The following is a 12,995-nucleotide window of genomic DNA, read 5'->3' on the forward strand; positions in this document are numbered from 1 at the left end:
AATGAACTGAAGGGGAATCTATCACTTCCTGAGAAGGAGTGGGGATGAGAAAGAGAGAAGAGGGAGGAACAGAATACTTTACATGGAGACTGAAACGGAAGTTAGAAGGAACAGGAAAAAGGTAAAAGTAAGAAAAGGCACAATGATGAAATATGGGAATTTGTGAATCAGGCATGGGGAGAAAAAGGCTATTGAAAGAAAAAGTGTGATGGAGGCCCGCTACTAGGTCAGACCCCTTCTATGCTCCCAGTCCCCTTCACAGGTTAGGTGTTAGGATGTGGGCTTTTTTGTGTTCGGCTGTCAGCCGGCTATTTGTCATAGTGAATGATCTGATGCTCTGCTAAATCAATCACACAGAAGCGCTGTGGATTGTGTGTGTACTGTATACATGTGTCTGAACATGAGACTCTTTTTGCGTATGAATGTATGCGCTTAGGTGTGAAGCCAACAAAAGACGCTTTCCTCTCCACAGGAAGCCAGATTGAACACCCACTTTATATTCCTGACACTCTGCAAAGAATTGTTTTGGGTGGGACAGGACGTGTTTTCTCCAAACTCATTCTTTTTTTTTTCTTCTTTAAATGACAGTTTCCAATGGTCACGATCATTACTCGGCCCCTAGACTCCCGTTTCTCTTGCTCATTTGGCCTGGCATAAATTATACTTTGTCATGGCTGATTGGGAATAGGCACCTTATTGCATTAGGCCATGGCTTATTAAGCAAATGCTCTTAAGACAAGCCTTGCTTAACTGGGTGACAGCCTCTCAATTAGGTCGTCTGTGAAATATGCCCGAGCTAATTGCCCCCAAACACAACCCCAAAAATTGGATTAGAACTTAGAACTTCTGTTTGACTTGTATGGACATGTTTTGGTTTGAGTTGGCAGGTGTCATGAAGCTCAAAGTGATTGTGTGTGTGTGCATCAATGATTGCTGAGGCATTTGTAATTATTTAGACCCTCCCATTGATATTTCTTGCGTGTTTAGCAGCACAACACACTGCATTGCTTTGTGTTTGTGCATGTGTGCGCAGCAAGCTGACATGTTCTGCTTTCACCGGATATAGCGCTCATGAAATCCCCCTCTTCTCATCATCTCAAGGAATGACAGCTTCAAAAACCTTTCTCCAGTGATTATAATTGACTGGTTGGTGAGTCCTTAAATTCCACTGCCTCCTTCAATAATTCCAACATGGCTCTCAAGTGGCTCTAGGCTCTTTATGAGTGCCTTCGCGCGTACTTTATGATTGCCTGATGTGAAAATGGCAACGGTGTGGTACAAGGGGGTAATTTGTCGCAACCCAACAAAGAAATGTTGTAACAATTAATCACGGGGTGAACACTGAAGAACGTGGTAATTATGTTTATTAAGTGGTGAGCACAAGGGCAATTATCTGGCATCAGAGTGGGTTGTCACAGACATGTCAGCCTGAGATGTTGTAATAACTCAACACTTTTAAAGAGTTACCCTCTCTCTCATCTAATATGGTCTGATGGGTAAGGAGTAGTATGAATGTACAGTAGTGGATATCCCACAATAGGGTCACATGCTTATGCTTTTTAAAGAGTTACCATGTGTCCTTGAGCTTATACATAAAATTAGTAAGACAATTATTTTATGGGAGGACTATTAAATACACGCTGAAAATGCAAATTAAAGCAATTAGCTTCTCCCACATCTCTATAAAGACTATGGAAGATATATACACATTTTGTGTTTTACATATACAAAGTAATATTGACGTAAAATACTCAATCTGTTTATATTTTGGTCATTTTAAACTGAAGATAAGTGGAGTAATGGTCAAACAAACGCATTGTCAGGATGTAACTATTCTTAAGTAACACAAAATATAGGAGTAGAGGCAATTAATTGATTTTTCTGTCTGTAAGGATTAACTATTAATTATTCTTAATAGGATCATGTTGATTAGAATAAATTTTTAATGTGTTTATGGCCATTATGAATTCTGCAAAAAGTCTGTCTTCATAAGCCATGTTTGCTTTTGCACAAATTTTAAGGTTTCAGAAAATCAAAGTGCAAATGCACCAAAGCACAGAATGAACGAAGATCAACTGTCACTCAAACAATAGAAGACCATGTAGAAAACGGAATCAAAATATGGCATTCAAAGCTATGGAAGTGTAAAAAATAAAAATAAAAATACAAATCAATAAAAACATTTAAAAAAGCTTTATAGAGAGAAGTTTTATGTTTTTCAGCTCATACCTACAATGACTGTTAAGTGCTCCTTCAATTGTTTAAAAGTTCCCAAAATTGTTGAATGCAGCCTCGCTCCATTTCTAATGTCTTGATAGTTCAGGGGGAAAAGGTTTTTAGATGCTGTTCAATGATCTGCCAAGGGCTTCCAGTATTATCCTATACACATTATTTATTCAAGGCAATAGTATGGCCCTGAGATAGGTTTTCTTAGACAGAAAACTATATGACTCATTTTGCTTCTCGTTCCAACACATAGAAGAAGATGAGTTATCACCACACCTGGAGGAAAAAAAACACCTGTCTACACCTTTCTGATGCATATATACTCCCTGACTTGAAGTAGAAGAGACTCGCAAGCCTTGGTGAATCCTTAAACGAACAGCTGAAACTTAAATCCTTACTCACAAATCCCAGCCTTGTAGATACAGAATCTGGAAATAGAATTGGGCTAATTAAGCTGATTGGCTTTGTCTGTCCTGAAAGAAGGCTGCCCTGCCAATCAAATGTGGATGTTTCTGCTGTAATAAACTCTGGCAACAGCTTTTCCTTCTCACTTGAAGCTGAGGGAAGAATCAACCTGACAGTGGAGCGTGTGATTGGACAGAACTGTGCAGCCTGTAGTTGTCAATCAGTCAGTGAAGAGTTGAGTATTTCTGACCCTTTTCACAATGCTGCACACCTCTGAAGCTGCCAGGCGTGAAAATAATAGATACTTAGGATAAAGAGTCCCAGTATAATTATACAAACTTGCAGAAGACACCCGATGCTTCACTTCCTGAAAACACAGTGCACTCAGTTCACTCTTGACATACTCTCTTCTCTATCACTAGTTGAAAAAAACATCTCCAGGTATCTATGCTTTCGAGGAGGGCAAGGCAAGAGAAAGACAAATAGCGTGGGCTTTTTATCACCAAAGCCCTCCTGGAAACAGACAATAGCCACACAGGTCTTATTTTAGTCACTGCCTTTTGTGGCTGCCAGCCTTCTCAAGCTCCCTCTCTCTCTTTTCCCTTTTATTTTGTTGTGTTTTTCCTTGGGCACAGTTTTCTTTCCCTCTCTTCCTCTTTCTTCCCTTCTTTCTCAATTGCAAGCCTATTTGGTGCATGTTTGTTTTCACGCTTTCTCCTCTCGTTCTCAATCTCTCTCTCCCTCTCATTTTCTGCTTTCCCCTCCTCCCCTTTCCCTCATAGTATGTGTGTGTGTGTGTGTGTGTGTGTGTGTGTGCATGCGCTTTACATCCATCGATGGATGCGAGGCGTGTATAACCTCAGGTAAGCTCAATGAAGCAGCCTGACTAGCCAGTGTGTCTGTGGGAGGCTCTGGCTCATCTCTGCCTGCATCCCTGTAGCCTTAATCTGTGACAGACCATTTCATAATCACAGCCAAGGGGGCTTCTCTCTCACTCTCTCTCTCTCTCGCTCCTCCTCCTCCTTCTACTTCTTTTTCTTCTTCCTGTGCTCCTTTTTCCCCTCTCCCTCTCCTCCTTTTTTTTTCTCTTCCAAAGTGCAATAATTCACAGGCATGCACCCTCCCACAGGCGGATTAGCGGGCGGCGTGCTCGTCCTACATAATCGCAGCACAATGGAGCCCATACGTGCTACCGCCACAGCCACGCCATAGGGCACAATGCATCTGTGCCGTCCCCCCACACCAAATGACAAAATAAACCCCATCTTGCACCCACCACCTGCAGTACAGGCCGGGCAGCAAGGGCCCAGTCCTTCATAAGTGGTCTGTTGCAAGCAGAATAGGCATCTGTGCGTGAATAAAAATCTATTTCTTCTGTTGTTTTCCAGATATATATATGGAAACCCTCTTTATTTTGGTCTTGGAGTAACTTTTATTTGACTATTGAAAGCTGTTCAACAAACTCTTTTAAAGAGACTCTTGTAATTAATAACTTTTTAAAATTCTTTAGACTACAGATTACTTTTCTGTGTAAAGATGAATTTACTGTATTAAGAGTAAAGACTATCCAGAATCCTCGCTCTACGTCTCTCTAATAATATAAGTTCTTAATTAAATAAAAAAGATATTATGGCATCTTTTCTTTGATCTCGGTGTTGCACAAAAATTCTGTGAACGTTTTCACGGCTCAGTCTTTGCCTCTAAATCATTCCATGTGCCCAGTCAATTACAGTGTACAACATTAACATATTGTAAAAAAGGAACAAGCATCTTATGATCCATTTTCATTGTACGAATAATAGCTGAGCCGATTAGCAGCATTGTTGCCATTGGAGAGGCAAAACATCATTATGCTCCTCAATCTGTTTGAGTAATTAAACCAATTGGAGAATCATCTCATGTGTTTGCTGATTCAGTCAGAAGGAAAAAAAAAACTGTGGTTGAGCGCTGCAGCTATAAGTAATGTTACATTTATGTATTAGCTTTAAAGGGCTTAAGTGTGAAGCTGTGCACAACTGCTCTGGTAACGCAATGTCAAATAGGATCCATTGCTCCAATCCATTGCATTTCATATAATACTGTAATGAAAGGTGAGGATTTATACCGTATTAGTATCAAGCTCCATCAGATTTCAAGCCATAAATCCATTCTATATCCTCCAAGTTTTCCTCTAACATTTTCTGGGCGCTTAATTTAATTTTCCCTGAAAGTGCCAGGCGACCGCTGTTCTTTGGTGTCAGGTGAATGAAATAATTTGCACATACTTTGCGCCTAAACTGTGGAAATCCAGAAGGCAATCGCATGCTTTGCTAAATCACACAAACACACCAAATCTCCTGTGTTGTTGAAAATAGACTATTGGGCCCATTTTCAAAGCATGAAGTCTGAATGCCTGCGACTGTTATTTTTCATTTGTCCAGGTTTGCCTAAACCAGATCTGCTAGGTTACTGCTATCAAAGTCATGGTGTAGCTTTGATTCTCTCCTTTCAATGCACTCTAATAGCAACAACTGACATACACTAACATCAGCAGGATCCAATCAAAAATGATACAGGTTTTCTGGAAACTCTGGCACAGATGTGTTTAGACCAGTATAGCTTGGTCTCCACCTCTTATCCCTTTTTAATTTTGCCATCTCAGCACAAGCCCACACTGTGGTAATCCCTCAAAACTCAGGACAAAATGAGTGACACAGGGTGGGTCGCTGCTGGAACACACATGGCTGTGCATAAGAGAGATCCTAGATTCCCCCCCCCCAGGCTTACGGACAGACCCACAATGTATTAGTGGTTTGTCAAGCATTATGGGCTGACACGCAACAGTCTTACGCAGTGCGAGCATTTTCACACATGCAGGTTCAAACACACAGGACTGAATTAAAACATCACGTCAAGATGATACTCGCTATGTGTAATCCACATGCCTGCTCACCCCCTTCTGTTTTGCAACTCAAAAAAATGTTAAGGGTGAACAAGAAAATATTTTATCCTCACTTGTGTAGATGCCAGCTGAACATGCACATTCTATGAGCATGTAAACGGTGCATGTACTTTTACATACATCCATACATACATCCATTTTTACATATATCCATTTACATACATCCATGATGGTTAAATACATGCACTGACTACTAAAGCTTTGTTAGATCTGACAAAGATTTTTTAAAACAGACTTACAGAGTGTACTGTAAATTCTGTTTTATACAATATAATAGTAATACTTCAAACACAGTGGTGGATAAATTTTAGAATGAACAAGTGTATCTATAGTATGAATGAATGTATTAATCCAAAGGGTAGGGGTCAACATGGCCACATAGATGAGGAGCTACACTTGCATATGACCTCAGTAGAGAGGAAAAGAAGAAAGCTTTCATGCTCACTGTTCATGCTCACTGTTGTAAAAATCTGAAATACATTGTATAAAACAAATGTGTATATACGGGTGATAGAAGGAGTTAAACCTGCAGGTTGGTGGGGCTAAACATTGGTAATGTTATGCTGCTGTTGTCTCTTTTTTGGGTTTGTTCTCTCTCATTCTTTCTTCCTTTCTTCCTCTGTCTCTCTCTCTCACCCTCCCTTTCTCAATGTCAGTCCGCTGATTTATGGCTCTGTTTAAGCGAAGGCCACACGTCTCTCCCGACGCTGCTATTTGTTTCAACCCTGCTTCATTTTTTCACTCTACCTCTTCTGAAGGCAAACCAGCAACCAACAAAAATTAACCCTTGGCTCTTATGCACACAGCAAATTGTGTTTTGTGGCTCTTCTCAGATTGAACCTGCTTTGGGAAACTCAACAGGGCTGCATGGTGACTACACTATTATTCTGACAGAATGCCTACCAGGCCCAGCCTTCTGCTGTTGTTGTTGTTAGGAGTGCGTTGGAGATGTAGAAAAATGACATGCCACAAAGATGCCATTAATAATGCTCACAGGCAAGGTTTTCTTGATGTTGGGAAAAATGGTCGACGTCACAAGGCCCTTTTATCAGCCTAATTTCATAAGAGGATTTCATGTCTGAGCAAGGAAAAGTGGCTATTTTTCCTCTTCTTTTATCTTGTAAACAGCCATTACTTGGAGAGGTATACAGGCCTGCTCTGGCAGTAAGTGGATATGAATTTCATGACCAAACCATCCTTTTATATCAGCCCCTCTCACAAACACTTTGACATAATCGTGACATCAGGCAGGCTTACTTTTTTCCTCTGCATTTGGGTTCCAACTGCACCATAATTCATTGCATTTTCTTGATGAGTCTTTATTCTTTCCTTTGGTGATAGTAAAAATTTGCTTGTATAGATTTTTTTTTTCAAGCAAAGTAAAGCAATTGTCTGCCTAAATCAAAGAGGCAGCTGAAGTCACAATTACATATTGTTGGTGTGATTGTGTTGCCATTGATTCTAAATGTCTGAAGCACTGAGAGGGATATATCTGACTTGGCTTTGTGTATTTTGGCTGGCTTCTCTACTGTGCAGTATTGTACTGTATTTGCACTTTTTCTTCCCTTTTCTCTCTTTTTTGCCTTTGTGGCAGGCTGGCATGGAGGAGGCTGTTGTTTACCCTGGTAAGCTGCCCATTGTCTCTGATGGGAATTCCCTTTGGGAGAGAGTGCCACAGGAACGAGGCTCGACGCAGTGCGAGAAGCTAACTGCAGAGCTGCTAGCACAGCAATGGCTTCTCTGCATCCACTGGGATCTGGTGCTAGGGGTAAGATGGCCACCCCCTGGGATTGGGAGAGATGATAAGATTGAGACAACAAAAGGGAAAAAGGAAGAGACTGGCAAAAAAGGCGAACGGGGACACACAATGGATGAAAGGAGAAGACAAACACAGAGGGGTGAGAATTTAAAGGTAAAAATCCTTTCAGAAAAAGCAAGAGGTAAAGTTGAGAAAAAACTTGGGAAAGACGAATAAATGTATGATGAATAGCCGAGGAAGTGAATTAACTTTAGGATCCAAATCCGGTTCACGTTTTTCATGTAGCACTTTGTAGGTTCACGTTTTAGTGCCTTCTGCCATTGTAATATAGTGAATAGATAGAAAATAGTAATAAAGTGGAAAGAGAGAAAAGACCGAAAACCCTTCTCTAAAATATTCCACTCCCTTTCTCGTCCTTTCTAAAACAAGCCTTCTGTGGTATGACCTCACCTGCAAAACATTACCTGTGCTGACTGGAGGCCGCATATGCCCAGGGCTGGAGTGAACGGCATGCCCCAGCTCAGGTGTGTTAGTTGTGGATGCAGGGCACTGACAGTATGGGTTAATCTCCTGGCTAGATGTGACTTGACAGCAGCAAAGCTTGCAGGGCCCAGTAGGCAGGTTCGATGCTAAAGGCCTTGTAATGAACCTAAAGCGCACACAGGAGGAAAGTGCATAAAACAAAAGTGAGTCACATCTTAAGTCGAACAGGATGAACTGTTGGTCAATCAGTGTCACTCCATATTGCTCTGCAGTTTTATAATGATATCAACAGACAACTTGGTAGACTTGTGTACATTTGATGTTTTCAAACTGATGCTTTGAAAGTGCTACAAAGGTAGAACTGCAATCATAATAGTGATAAGCATGCACCAACTGCAGTAATAATTTACTTTTTCGAACTACCTTATCAGGTTCAGGTAAAAGAGAATCACTCTTGTTTTTTAAGGTGTTCTCTTAATGGCTTTTGTGTGCTTTAGGAGCATTCCACTACTTTGGAAGAGGTTGAAATGCCATTGGTTAAGATAATGGAAGAGAGGGATGTAAAGTTCAGTGGAAGAGAGCCTAATGCCTTCTTAAGGTGAACCATTTCAGCACGCAGCCGCATTTGTATACGTCTGCGTATTTACCCGCAAAGGGAGGGAGGTGACCTTTCCATGTGGAGATGGTGTCTGCATGGAAACGCTGCTTGCTGCATCCTAATGGCCACCCAGGGCCACCTCGCCTCCGCGGCCGTCCTGATATTTGCCTAAACGTGTGGCTGAAAGTTTTCTTTTTACTCCTTTGAGCAGTTTGATGGCGCGTCATAGTACATATGTGGTACTTGAGTCACAGGTTAACAGTGTGTCAATTAATGGTACTGAGTGCACATTTAACCTGGTTCAACTTTAGAGGGATAGTTTTAGCATGGTAAATGGTGACGTTATGTGATTTGGTTTGGTTTCATGTGTAGCTCATGGTGTAGATTGTGCTTCAAATAACAAAAAAGAAGTTTAAAAACTGACAAACACACTCAGAGTCAGCATCATTAGTAATGCTGCTCTGAGTGAGGGTTAAGGCAGAGGTCGTCCAGTCAACATGGCTTCCTGCCTCCTGCTGCTCAGCAGATCATTAGGAAAATGAATGGTTGGAGGGCTCTGTCTGTGTGTGTGTGGGTGCGTGCATGTGTGGGTGTGTGTGATTTTTGTGCCACTGGGCTGTGGGCAACCTTATTACTCCACGCCATCCCGTACTCACCTGCAAGCCCAGTAACTTACCTTCAGCATACTAACTCCCTCCACTTCTCTTCTTCCCTGTTATAGACACACACAACACACATCCACATACAGTATATATGGGAAGGAACCACAAATGCATTAATTTGTCTAGATTTATGTCTGCAAAACTTGTGAATGTATCATATCTTGACAGACGATTCTAGGCCAGTAAATCTATACCTCAGGCTGTCTGTGTACCTTTGGAAAAAAAAAAAATATCCCTTTAGCTTGCAAAACCTCTCACTTCCACCCGTTTTTCTCCTCTGTTTTATGTGTGTATACCCAATTGTATACTTGGAGGCAAATGGCACACATGCATTTTAAAAGCACATCAACAACTGGGGCAAAACCCCTGAAAGGTGGGAGAAATTGCAGGATCAACGATTGATGTTAGGGGAACAAATCTGAGCAAGGGGCTGGGGATTTTTCACTTCTGCTAGGGTGTTTGTGTGAGATGTCCCTATTAACAAGCAGAGGAGATAATGTTGGTGGGTGGACACAGTGTGTGTGTGTATGTGTGTCTAATGCGGGTCTTGCTGAACCAACGTTACAAACCACGTGATGAGCACATGTACAGAATGGATGGAGGTAATGTAAGGCATTGAGGTAAATAAAAAACTAAACAGATTTACTAAACATTCAGTTTAAAGAACTTCTCCCCCAGAAATATTAAAATATAAAGACAGTGTTTGGCGAAAGTAAAAATACTGTATTGTGGGCATTTAAATGTGATAAATAATTAAAATGGGAAATATTTTTTTTAAAAAAGTAGCATTCTTGTTATTTTTGTTTTTTACACCAAATAGTCTCCAACCAGAGAAGCTGGAAGCATGTTTTTAGTCACTAAACTTATAAATTAGGAAGTGACTGAATAAGAGAAATGTATATGGATATATCTTATAAGTTCTGACAAAATCAACTACAAATCCGCCTCCTCTTGCTCTAATGACCTTAGTGCAATTCTTAAGTGTACAAAGAAATCGAGTTGTATCCTTTTTTTAAATTCCCACCATTCTTTGTTTTGCAACACAAACAAATTCACACTTTGCTCTTCACACATTAATTATGCAGTTAGAGAAAAAGCTGCAATGGTGGAAAGGAAGGAAGGTGAAAATGAGGAATTCAGTTTCTCGTGCTCCCTTGTTGAATATTCATATTAAGATCAATTTTTGATGCTTTCGGGCGTTGTTTGTTCCAGGACGCCATAGTCACTTCCTATTTGTGAAGCTGTTAGGTACCAGGAAACGGGTGAATCCATTTTGGTGAGAGTAGAAAGGTGTCTGTGCTCCAAGGTAGACATATGTGAGGTGTCTGTAGCAGACTGTTGAAGCTATTTAAAGTGTGGCTTGATCACCAGCCGCACTCTTACCCAAACTGAAACCTAAATTTTATTTGATTAAATTTGTTTAATATGTCATTCAGTGCCAGTGCCATGGTGAAGCTGATTGGCTCCGACAGTCAATGAAGTGCATGCCTGACGACCACTTTTGGAGCTCTTTCTTGTTGCCTGTCACCATTTTTTTGGAGCTCTGCACAGTTTGTTTCACCTCTTCAAGATGTTTGAGAGCACTTAAAGATAATTATTGCCAAATGATGCTCTAATGAGGGGAACAACTGTCTTTAAGTCTTTGGATGAGAGCTGGGCCTGCTTGCTTTGACGCCACCTTTTTAGTCTTCATTTTGTTTGCCTGTTTGACAGTGTCAGAGTTTCTATAGATGTTGCCTCAATCTGACGCATGCCATAATAATTGGCTGAGCGCAGAGGATGCAAATTGCTGAGGATTTATTAAAATGCACCTTAAAGGGGTTAGAAATGTCTGTTCACAAGTCAAATTACCATTTCGCCTCTCTTTGAGTCTTTCTTTTTTTGTCAACCTCTCTTAAACTTCCTGCGCTCTTGGAAGAGGTCAGACGCAGCCCTTCATTTGTGGAGGAGGATTTTCGTCTCCTGTGGAAAATTGCAAGGCATTTAGAGCTATCGGAGAGGGTCAGGGACCTTTCCTTTAATTTCCCTTTATCTTCTCTACCATGCTGCACGACCCCAAGCACATCACAGTGCTGATGTCTGGCCTGTCTTTATGCATACTGTTTATTTGTGTACTTGATTTTCCCTCTCGAACGGGATGGGATTTTCTTGCCAGGACTTGGCCCATGCCTCCTAGATATTTGCCTCTCTAAGCTGTGTAACATGTTGTTGAATTCAAATCCCAAATCTTAAGTATTAACTTCAGTATCTTTGGAGTTATTTTTAAGAGTCGAGGATGAGATTAACATTGAATTTGCTGGGAGATGCAGTGATGCAAGAGTCTTTCCCCAGGTAAAGCTTTTGTGTTTCAAGCCAAACGCTTATCAGGAAAAATAATGACAGTAGTCTATTGTTTCCAATCAGAAGCTGCTTATCCGTGGCTTTTGTAGTTTCTCATTGCTCTCTTGAAAAACCACGGTTGCTACCAGAACACTCATGATTTCACTGGTCAGCCGTGATTGATATGTGCTTCTCCTCTATGACATGACAACACAACGATGAACACAGGGCTGAGTAGTCTCCTTTAAGCTTTCCAAGGAGACGTTAGTACAAACATTTACCCAGTAATCCGTAACTGAGACTCGTAAGCAGGGGACTGTAACTAATGAAGACAACTATCCAATTACAAGCTCAATTAATGCAAGTGCCTGGGAGCACGGATCACAGATGAGCCAAGCAAGTAGCCTTAGAAGTTGTGAACCACAACAGCAGGCGAACAACAGCACACTTCCTCCCTCAATCCCTTGTCTAAACACTCGTGGCTGTCTCCACTTCAAAACGGCTTTATAGGGGTGTGAGGGAGACCAGAGCGTGTGCCTCAAATCTGTGCCTGTGTCCACAGTGTCAAGTCATGAGGACCTGAATTGACTTTGTCTAGATATGGGCTCTCAGTCTCTTAAGTATTATTCTGTTATTGCTATACTCTCCTGAGTTTCATCTCTAGCTGCATTACATTTGACCAAGCACAACAAAAAGTCCAATTTGGCCTGATTTCCCTTATTCCAGCTTTGATTCTTGTTTTGGCTCATATTGATTTCATACAACTTGTTATGTTCTGTTTCTTCTCTGTCTTGTTTTTGGATAAATCCATGTTGTTTACAGTGTGCGATGACCCGCGGGGCGTCAAGATTATTCTTAACCCTCTTTCTTGCTGTGGTTTTGTGGTTATATCGATAGGTAGCCATGTTTGCTTATAATTAAGTCCCTACCTCACCGCAGATGGGACTCAGTTCAGACCTCTTGGCCCAATTAAAACAAGCATTCCTCCCACAGTATTACATGCTTTATTACATATATACATTTGTTTAGATGAAGAATCTTACAGCAGTAAGGCATTTCTGCTGGTTGATACATGGTGCTTACATTCTCATGATGCAAAGCAAATCTGTGTTACTAGAGTATTACATTTTAACATAAAGCACCTTTTTGCCTAAAGGGACGTGTTATTCTCTGATTAAAGATTAAATATGAAAAAGACATAGGCTTTGCAAAAGGGAAAAAAAAATCATTTTACTTTATTTCCCTAGAAATAAAGTAAAATGGTAAAGGCCACTGGGGAGTTGCTTCTAATCATTTCATTTATCTGTAAAAAGCCTCGTGAGAATGTTTCCTATCATTATTTTCATTTTTCTTCTCTTTTTACACCTTTTAGCAGTTTTCTCATTATTGCTTTATATTACATCTTTCTGTACTTGATCTTTGCAGTAGAGTTTGAGGACAATAATTGATGTGCATGCATTCACTGGATTAGGAGACTCTGCTGGTAATTAGTAAAGGTGACTGTGAGTAATTCAAACTAGGCTGCAGTCCTCTGTGGCTCATTAGTAGAAGCCATGCTCTATAGACCTTTGCTAAAACCACTGGCAGGAAAAGGGGCCACCC

This window comes from Channa argus, chromosome 7 (genome assembly GCF_033026475.1).
Source record: "Channa argus isolate prfri chromosome 7, Channa argus male v1.0, whole genome shotgun sequence".
Classification (NCBI taxonomy): domain Eukaryota; kingdom Metazoa; phylum Chordata; class Actinopteri; order Anabantiformes; family Channidae; genus Channa; species Channa argus.